This window comes from Marmota monax, unplaced genomic scaffold (genome assembly GCF_021218885.2).
Source record: "Marmota monax isolate L192 unplaced genomic scaffold, Marmota_monax_Labrador192_F-V1.1 WCK01_AAM20220418_F8-fsc00002, whole genome shotgun sequence".
Lineage (NCBI taxonomy): Eukaryota > Metazoa > Chordata > Mammalia > Rodentia > Sciuridae > Marmota > Marmota monax.
In genome coordinates, this window is record NW_026693571.1 from 28273555 (window position 1) to 28284434 (window position 10880).

General features: G+C 39.7%; 2 non-coding genes across 2 annotated transcripts; both read right to left on the reverse strand.

The window, feature by feature from the left end:
• Window positions 1-4553: 4553 nt before the first annotated feature.
• On the reverse strand, window positions 4554-4660 carry LOC124102781 (U6 spliceosomal RNA). The gene has a single exon (XR_006854980.1). It is a non-coding gene; the product is annotated as a U6 spliceosomal RNA (small nuclear RNA).
• Window positions 4661-9896: 5236 nt separating this feature from the next.
• On the reverse strand, window positions 9897-10001 carry LOC124102778 (U6 spliceosomal RNA). Its single transcript, XR_006854977.1, has one exon. It is a non-coding gene; the product is annotated as a U6 spliceosomal RNA (small nuclear RNA).
• Window positions 10002-10880: the final 879 nt, after the last annotated feature.

The window sequence follows — 10880 nt, forward strand, 5'->3', positions numbered from 1 at the left end:
TTGAGGAAAAAAAAAATATCAGTGCATGCTAACTGGCCCCACTCCAAATTCATGTGTCTAACCTCTAGTGGGATCTTGGAGCTATCTAGTTACCCTGTGGTGTCTCCCCACTCCTCTAACTTTCTCCTCATCCTAGATGACCAATTTGCCTTTTTCTTCTCTCCTTCAGCCTCCATACCTGCGTCTCCATCTAGAATCTGCTGATAACACTGGGTCCTACTTTTCTGAGAAAATAGAAGCAATCATGGCTGAGGAATATAGCTCAGTGGTAGAGAACTCACTAGCATGTGTGAGGCCCTGGGTTGATCCCAAGAGCTGCCAAAGAAAAAAGCAATCTGAAGAAATTATCTTTATCTATATACCACCATCCATCCTTTATCTGTGTCCATTGTCTGTCTTACATCTCATTATATTAGAAGAACTATCAGTTGGTCGCCATAGCTCCTCCAATTGTTCTCCTAATTCCATCCCCTCCCACTTATGTAGGCTCTTAGCTCCTTCAATCATCCCTCTGTCTTTTGTAAATCAGCTTTTCATTCCCTTCAAAATCCTTTTCATTGTCATGCATACATTCAACAATATTTTTCATTAAAAAATATCCTTCTGGTGGGGCATGAGGGCACATGCCTGTAATTCCAGTGAGTTGGGAGGCTGAGGCAAAAGAATCCCAGTTTGAGACTAGTTTCAGCAAATTAGTGAGGCCCTAAGCAACTTAGTGAGATGCTGTCTCAAAATAAAAAATAAAAAAGACCAGAGATGTGGGTCAGTGGTATAGTGTCCCTGGGTTTAATTCCCTATACCAAAATAAATAAATAAATGCCCTTCTAGCTGGGTATGGTGGTGCAGAAGTGACTCAGGAAGCTGAGGCAGGAGGATCACAAATTTTAGGCCAGTGTCTTTGTGAGGCCCTATGCAATTTAGTGAGACCCTATCTCTTAAAAAAAAAAATTTAAAAAAAAATCCTTCTGACAGTAGTGACCACCATGTAGAGACAGAAACACAGAGACACACAGGGGAGGAGCCACATGAAGATGGAGGCAGAGTTTGGGGTGATACATCTACATGCCTAGGAAAATGCCAAGGATTTCCAGTGATCACCAGAAGCTAGGAAAAGACAAAGAATTGCTGCAGAGACTTTCAGAAAACATGGCTCCACTGGAACTTTGATTTTGAACTTTCAATCTCCAAAACTGTGAAAGAATAAATTTCTCTTATTTTAATCCAAATGAACAATACCCCCCAAAGAACAACAACAAAAACAAAAACAACATACTCCAAACCCTTTCCATTGCTGTGTAATTCCTATGTCCTACCTTCAAGTGAAACCCCTCAGGGGCTTCTAGTTTCTTGACTTCTCATTGTCAAGTTCATAGGCCTCACTGCACTGAAACTGCTCTTGTCTCTCTTCAGTGACCTCTAGCCGAAGTCTAATCATCAATTCAGAGGCTTCATCTAACCTCACCTCTAACTGCATTTGACACAGGACACACACTCTCCTTGAACTCTCTTTTTTGCCTTTATCTCACTTTTAATCCATCATTCTCCTACCTCAATGTTCCTTCTTTTTATTCTCCTTTGATAATCCCCTTCCTTTTAAAAAAAAAAAAAAAACATTCTAAATTATGCAAGGTTTCCAAGCTCTGATCTCCTCTCTTCTCCCTCCATACTAATTCTTGAGGAGACTTACCCATATGGCTTAAATACTTTCTATACACAGGTAACTTCTTCTGTTACGCTCAAATTCGGGACCCCCAAAATACCACCAGAGACCAAGATCGATGTAAGCAGCAAAAAGTGTTTATTGTGAGCTAGCTTGGTCCTCCGCATGCACACAGCAACTGGTGACCCTGAGAGGCCCCAAGCCCAGGGTTTGCAGCAGTTTTATACACTCTCTGGGGAAGGCAGGGACTTCACATACATCATAGTATCTCTTAGCAAATCATCACACACCGCGGGAAAATCATAAAACAACTCTAAAACATGATTAGTACATTCACTGGCGGGAACAAGTTGGGTAGGGGTGATTGGTTAGTACAAGAGGGGGATTCCATTGAACTGATTGGTTTAAGCCACGAGGGGAGTACATGCTGAACTATATGGTTTCCGAACTTGTTATCAACCACCATAAACTACTGGGGGGTCATCTGGCACCCTAGGTATTTTCTCTGATTTGTGGTTGCTAGGGGGTTGCTATGGGTCCTCACCTAGCCTGAGTCAGGGACACCTGTCACAGCAGATCTATCCTGTTATTTGTAGATAAACAACTCAGCAGTGGGGGTATGTGCCTAGGAGTGCTCTGTGGGTCTTTCCAAGGACAAGGGTCATGCCTTCTTTGGGCAGGCTTTGCTCTAAGGTAGAGGCTGGTTTTTCACTCCCTGGAATGACACATAAACATATCCAAGTACCTGCACAGATTCTTCATTGTAGGTTTATTTGTATTCACCAACTTAACTTCACCAAAGGCAAACACTTGATTCTCCTCCAAGTCCACCTAAGGGATTTAACCCACCTAGACCATTTGTGCTACCCTGGCTTCCTGTGCAAATTGAGTGATGCTTATTAATCACAAATCAGTTCTTAAACCAGGTGTGATGGTGCACACCTGTAATCTCAGCTACAGGGGAGGCTGAGGCAGCAGATTCAAAAGTTCAGAGCCAACGTGGGCAACTCAGTGGGATGGTCTCAAACTAAAATATGAGAAGGACTGGGATGTACCTCAGTAGTAGGGTACTCTTGGGTTCAATCCCTGGTACTGCCAATAAATAATGAAAAATCAATAAGTAAAACAAATAAATAAGAAAAACTCTATCTTTTCAACACTGAGAATAAAACCCTATTCTTCATCTTGATCTATGATACGGCCCAGTGTCTGGCTCCCTATGACCTCCTTTCCTCTCAATTTCACATTCACACTGACTTTCTTGTGTGAGCCCTGCCAGGGCCTTTGCTTGCCCTTTCCTGTGACTGGAATAATTTTCCTCCAAATATATGTGTGGTCTGTTTTCTGTCTTCATTATGGTCTCTTCCCCCTAAATCCCCTAACCTGGAGAGCCTTTCTCATTTAAAATAGCACACATCCCAGCTCTTTCTTGTTATTCATTGCTGTTCTCCTACAGATCATTTGTTATTAAAGATATCAAAAGATATATATATATCTGTTCTGTCTTCTGTGTCTTTCATCTAAGACAGAGATTTTGTCTGTTTCATTCATGTTGTGTCATCAGCTCCTAGAAAGGTTTCTGGCAAATAGGCAGATGCAGTAGATAAGTTCTATTTATTTATTTGCAATGGGGTTTTGCTATGTTGCCCAGGCTAGCCTCCATCTCCTGGGCTCAAGTGATCATCCTGCTTCAGCCTCTTTAGAAGCTGTGACTGCAGGGGCATGCCGCTGTGCCCGGCTATAAATATCATTTGTTCTCTTTGTTTTGTTTTTCAAATTTCTTCTTTATTTTTTTTCCTAATAAATATTATTTGAATAAGTGAACAGTCATTTACTGAACAAATGAGGAGAGTGACCCTAACCGAACAGAGGAGGAGAGTGATTTTGTGAGCAAGAGACAATGTCAGAGACAAGCTAGCCTAGAGCAAGGTAGGGTTTTCCAGGCCATGACAGGGAATAACAAAACTTCCTAACATTGGCCAGGTTATCTGGAGCCAAGGATGATTCTAGGTATTTTATATAGGTTAGATTATTAATCCTCCCCAAAAGTATGATTCAAAAATTACTACCACCTCCATTATACCTACGGAAACTGGGCATAGGAAGGTTGAGAAACTGGTCCAAGGCCAACAAGTTTATAAGTGTTAGAGCTGGAATTTATTATTATTATTATTATTATTATTATTATTATTATTTTAGTTTTGTGGTACTAGAGATTGAACCCAGGGACCCTCGACCACTGAGCTATCTCCAACACTTTTAATTATTTATTTGAGATCAGGTCTTGCTAAGTAGCTGAATCTGGCCTGGAATTTGCAGTCCTCCTGCCTTAGTCTCCCCCTGTTGGGATTACAGGGGTGCACCACTGTACCCAGCTAGAGCTGGGATTTAAATGAGTTGGGTGTCTTCTGGGTCACATTCTCAACTACTGTATAATACAGTTTCTCAGAAGAAGCAAGGTATGAGCTGGGTACAGGCCTGGAGGCTGAGGCAGGAGGATCACAAGTTCAAGGCCAGCATGAGCAATTTAGCAAGACCCTGACACAAAATAAAATAAAAAGGACTGGGGACGTAGCTCAGTGGTAAAGCACTCTAAGCACTCCTGGGTTCAATCCCCAGTACCCAACAATAAAGAAAGAAAAGGAAAACAAACAAACAAACAAACACAAAACAAAAACAAAAAAAGGAAGGAAGAAAGAAACTTTTGTGTCTTACCTCTCATAAGCCATACATTTTGTCAGAGTTTATAAGGAGGTGAAAGGTCCTGGGTGGCAAACATTATGATCCTTATCTACAGTAAGCCTACATTATGCTCTGCCTTCTCCTGGGCCCCATTAGGAAACTAAACCTCCTCTGGAATAAAACTTTTTACATCGTAAAGTGTTCCATATTTTAAAATATGGAACACTTTACGAATTTGCGTAAGATCCAGGCGAAGGGGCCATGCTCATCTTCTCTGTATTGTTCCAAAGTTAGTATTTATGCTGCTGAAGCAAGCACTACATTAGTCACTTTTAAAACAGAATGCAAGTAAATTCACCTAACTCCAGTTTAACAAGCCAACAGGGCAAAACAGGTGATTTCGGTTTTGCAATTCCCTTCCCACTACAAGCTCTTGCCAGAGGGCAAGTCTTAATCAATTCCCTCCTCAGGCTCAATTTCTGTTCTGCTCTGAACCTCACTGCTCATTTTCTCCTACTTAACTGCCTCAGGGAGAATGATGAGTTCTCCCTTACTTTCTCTACACACAGCAGTTTAGTACCTGGCTCATGAAAAGTCAGAAACTCGTACTTATTTGTACAGTGTAAGACACATTGAAAGAGAAAAGCAACTTTTGTTCAACTTATTTAAGGTCCTTAGAACAGAAAATAGTAAAAGCATTTCTAAAATGTTTACCATAGGTGAACTATGTACAGAGAGGCAGTGTGGCAAGAAGATATGCTTTGGACACTGAGTGGAAAGGGGTTCAAATCTCTGCTGTCCACTCTGTGGCCTGAGGTAACTTCTCTGTGCTTCAAAAATCTGCTTATTTGTAAACACAGAATTTCCCCTACATCAAAGTGCTGTTGCGTAGATATGTCTAAGGTCTCTGTAAAAAATTGATATCTAACAGATATTACTGGCTGGTGACAGGGAAGTAGTGCAGTGACTGAGAACATAAACTCTGGAGTCTGGCTGCAAACACTGGAGTCCCAGCTTCTGCATTTGTAGTTACTTAAGCCTCCTGGGCTTCATTTAGTAAAATGGGGATGTCAGTAATAATATGTCTCATAGGGTTATTAGGATTAGACAAGTTGGTACATGTAGAACAATTATTTCGGTGTGGGACAGAGTGAGCACTTGAAAGGGTTTTGGCTAGGCCAGATAACCTGATAGTTGGTAAAACTTCAGTCTAGGGAATACTTATTCTATTTTATAAAATGAAGTGTTGTCCAGTTCTAGGATTGCAAATAAAGTCAAACAAATAAAAGCACACCAATCTAACTGTGAATCCAATCAGTTGAAGGCCTTAAGACAAAAAGACAGAAGTGCCCTGAGGAAAAAAAGAATTTTAAAGAACAAATTTTCTATACTTTTTTGGAATGTAATAGGAAACTCCAGATGTCCCAAAATCCTTTATCTTTTTTTTTTTTATACTGGGGATCTAACCCAGGGACGCTTTACTACTGAGCTACATACCCAGCCTGTTTTTATTTTTAATTTTGAAACAGGGTCTCACTAAGTTGCTGAGGCTGCCCTTGAATTTGTGATCCTCCTGCCTCAGCCTCCCAAGCTTTTGGGATCACAGGTGTGCGCCACCACGCCCAACCCAAAACTCTTTACTTTTTGCAGTACTTTGGATTAAACCCAGAACCTCATGCACGCTAGGCATAGCACTCTACCACCAAGTCACATCTCCATCCCAGGAATAAGGAATTTTGCCTTATATTGTTGATATTGTCTGCAGTATCAACTCTTCCCTGGGTTCCTGATCTGCTGCTCTTGGCCTTCCCCTATAGAGTTTGGACTTGCCAGCCCCACTAATTCTTTAAAATAACTGTGTGTGTGTTTTCTGTTTTCTGGAGAACCCCAACTATTTGTTTGCAGCATAGAGTGATACTATATCCTGGTTCTTAGTTAAGAGTACCAGCAAGCTGGGCATGGTGGTACATACCTGGAATCCCAGCAACTCAGGAGACTGAGGCAGGAGGCTCAGAAGTTTGAGGTTAGCCTCAGAAACATTGAGACCCCCATCTCAAAATAAGAAAAGAAAGAAAGAAAAATGACTGGGGATGTGGTTCAAGCACTCCTGAGTTCAATACCTGATACCAAAAAAAAAAAGAAAGATAAAAGGCATTTTTTCCCCAACTGGAAGTAGAGAGCCTGTAATGCTTTGTGAAATAATGTCGTATCAATGGGTATAGGATTCATTGTATTTACAAGAGAGAGAAACCAGGACAAGAGAGAACAGGTAGAAAAATATGACATGTTCTTGCATTATGCAGTTCTTTACAGCTCATTACCAAAAGAGCAGTGTGTTTCTTTGCAGGTTACACTGGTTACATTTCAGGTCATACTGAGCTCCCTCATGGGTGCAGGATGGTGCCCCTCTCTTGGTCTCCTTCCTTACTTCTTTGCTATGACCCTGCTTTCCTCCTATGTCCCGGCTTCTTGTCTCATCCTATGGGTCTCAGGTGGGATGGTTTAGAAAATGGAGTTTTGCTGTTCTTTGTTTCCTGGGTAAAGTATTTCCTGGTTTCACCTTGGTAGGATGACCATAGATTACTTACTTTTTATTAAAGCTTATTCAAGAAAACAGATCTCTCTTTCATATTTCTCATGGCATAACTATTAGGTGTTATTTGCTTATTTGAACTTCTGAAGCTTTTTTTTCTGCAGTGTTTTTGTAAATAAAAATCTAGATTACCAATGCCAAAATCAAGTATAAAAGGAACTGGCTTTAAAGTCTATATTTAACACTGCTAGGGAAAGAAACACAGTTGGTTACTTTCCCAGAGTATGCTAATTAGGTGGAAAAATAATACTTTCTTTTCTGCTATTGGGAGAGAAAGTGACCAATAGAAAATCAGTTCAGCACCTACACCCACTTTATGTACAAAATAGAGGTATGCTTGTGCATGCCAATAACTCATGCCTGTGTTTGCCTGACATCTAGCAACAAATGTGCCTTTCATCGTCTCTTACAATGTTACCTTGAGATTCCAAACTCTAATCTGAATGGGACTCAGAATAGACAATGAATTTAGAAAACTACATATCATTTCCAACAGGATATAAGTGTTCATGCTTCTAATATTACAGATTTCGAAGACAATGAGTTTTTCTTACTACTGTGTGCATTTCTTTGTTGTTATGAACTTGTTACATATTCACTTCATTCCACTGACAAAAAAGTACTGAATATTCTTTATGAGGATTACAAGGGTATTTTTGGCTTCTTTTGGCCAAATCCTAACAGCTTTAGCGACATTATTTGGGAATCAATAATGTGTTTTAGATACTTAAAGGTAGAATTTTCCTTGCATAACTCAGTGCCATTTCCCACAGCTAGAAGTGTTATAGTTAAAGCTTCATCCCAGGGCTTCATAAACTGACTTCCAGACCACTCACGTGTAATCGAATCAAACCTTTATTGAAGCACACCAGTGGCGGCTGACCAGAACACCCCTGATCAGCCCAAACAATTGCAAGGGCGCTCTTTATAAGCCTGAAAACCGCAAAAGGGATGTTCGGGGGTCCAGCCAATGCAAGCAAGCCAGGTTACAGAAGCTGGAGAGTGCAGTCAAACGGAGGGAAGCCTAACCAATCACAGTTAGCCCAGTCACACCAGTTACAGAAACAGAGCCCCTTTACCCTAGTTACAGAAACAATGCCCCATTAGGTAGTTCCATGTTCTTAAAGGTTTCTATAGCAAAAGGAAAAGAACATTTTGCCCCAGTCATGACCCTTCTACTTGGCATGGTTGTTTTACAAGATGAAGTCATAAAACAAAATGGAGTCACATTTGCTCCTACTATCATAAAGGATACAATATTAATGTCCATTTTCTTTGTATGTTGTTTTATAGGGTTTCCAATATTTTTTAAACTGTATGTTTATAGGCTCCTTTGTTGCACTATAAAATCTTCAAAGAGTTCACTCCTTATTTTGGGGGGGACACTTATATTCTCTGCCTAATTGAGTTCTTGGAGCAATTTGTAAGTCAGCCAGAACAGGTTATATTTAGTGTGCTGCTCTATAGATGATAAAAGAAAAACTCAGGGAAATTAATTACTTTCCTGTAGCCCTACATTGGTCAAGAGTAATGCTGGAGCCCTTCGGGGGCTCAAATATAAGGAACACTTTCTGTGTTTCCAAAATACTTCTCAAGAGCTGGAGACTTGTTCCTTCCTTCCCTGTTCTTTCTTGGCAGTCTTGTATAATATTCAACGAGTGAATAATAACACCATACTTTTCCAATTGTAGCATTCACCATACTTAGATACAAGCTAATTATTTCTCTTTGCCCCTTTCAATTTTCAGGAGAGTAGACAATCTTTACATTGTTCATTCATTGCTATAAATCCAGGGCCTAATATACTGCCTAATGTAGTAGGAACTTCACAAATATTTATTGAGTAAATGTGTGAAAATTCCTTTTAGTAGCATGTGCAAGGTCCCGGATTCTACCCTCAGCATGGAAAAACAATTTGTTTTTCTTCTTAGATTGTAATTGTCCCAAGAAAAATTTAAGCAGATGATTTTAAGTTGGAACTAATGTCTGTATCAGTTGAGACGTGTTAGGTAAAGTTAAAGGTAAAGATGCAGAAACAAATAACATAAAAATATTGGAGTCTTGAAACAACAAAGTTTTTTTCTTGCTCACACTACATGGCCATCATGAGCTGGCTGTGAGATTCTCTTCTTCATCGATACCTAGGGACCCAGATTGAAGGGGCAGCCACCATTTGAAACATTGTTAGTTACAATGACAGAAGAAAGGAAGCTTCTGAAGGTCTTGAACAGGGACATTAAATTCTATTAGTTAGCAATGACCTCCATTCAAAATTGTTTGACCAGAACTAGCCACATGCCCCCTGTTCTCCCCTGGCACCACATATAAGGGGTCTGGGAACTTCCTCAGCGGTAAAGAGCAAGAAATATTTGGCTAACAGTGCTAAGAATGATTTTTTATATATCATATTTTATTTTATTTTTTATATATCATATTTTATTTCCCTAATTTTGAGCTTTTGTAATTTAGATAACAAAAAGGAATTTTTGTTTATCATCTTTTTTGAAAAATTAATTTACAAAACATAATTACCTTCACAATAGGTGATTGTGATGAGAAACTGGTGCTTGGTGGAATTAAATATTTGAATAAGGTCAAATGAGATTATCAAAGGTGGAAATGGAAAGATAATCCGATCTCGGTGCCATTGATACTGGATGAAACTTACTTGTTTCATATTTGTAGAAGTAAATTACATGTAGGGAATGCAATGTTCATTTAAAAATAAAATCATTTCAAGTTTAATTGGGTCCAAGAACATGTTTTAAACATTCTGTGTCAATGTTTTGGCAATCATTCTGGTGAGACAGAAGAGACATCTGGGCTAGCAATTCAGGATAGAGCAGCCTAAATCACAGAAAAATACATGCTATTGTCCTAGGCCAGGGCAACAGGAGCTCAGCTTAACGAAGGAGTAGAGTACTTAACATTTTTTATGCATATATTTTTTATTAAATGATAGAAAACATGAAATGCTTCACAAATTTGCATGTCATCTTTGCTCAGGGGCCATGTTAATCTTCTCTGTATTGTTCTGATTTTAGTATATGTCCTGCCAAAGTGAGCTCCCACTTGATTCTTTTAGATGTTGTGCAGTGATTTGTCCTGTCAAGTCAACCTCTGGTGAATTCTCTTTGTAATATATTTAACTATGATTTAGAGATTGAAAAACTAGAAGTCTAGGGTGGGGTGGTGTTTGCCAGGAATCCCAACTCAGCAGGTTGTGGTAGGAGGATTGCAAGATTGTAAGTCTGAGGCCAGCCTCAGCAATTTAGGGAGAATTTAGAATTTTGAGACCCTGTCTCAAAATAAAAAATAAAAAAGGCTGGGGGGGTAGCTCAGTAGTTAAGTGCCTCTGGGTTCAATCCCCACTACCAAAAAAAAAAAAAAAAAGAATCACAAAGTATGTAAAAGAAGTAAACTGCTGGCTTTATTTTTCCTCACCCCCACCTCCCTGGTGCTGGGGATGAAACCCAGGGGTTTACATCCCAAGTCCTAAGCAAGTGCTCTACCACTGAGCACGTCCCCCTGGTTTTAATCAACTGTGGTAGGATATGGAATGGTATGTTTTCCAATGTAATTCTGAGGACTATACCAGTATCAAAGATATTTTAAAGACAGTCCCACTGACTTTGTTTATTGTATGACTGTGGATTACGGTCCATTATAGTAAAATGATGTAGAAAAGCTACAATGTTCTCAGATGCTGGTCATGCAGTTTGCAAGAACTTAAAAAGAAGGTCAAAACTCCAGGGACTATCTCTCACCCTGCACAAAACTCAACTCAAAGTGGATCAAGGACCTAAACATTAGACCAGAGACCCTGCACCTATTAGAAGAAAAAGTAGGCCCCGACCCAAATCTCTAACATGTTGGCTTAGGAATTGAATTTCCTCAACATGACTCTTAAAGCACAAGAAGTAAAATAAAGAATTAATAAATGGG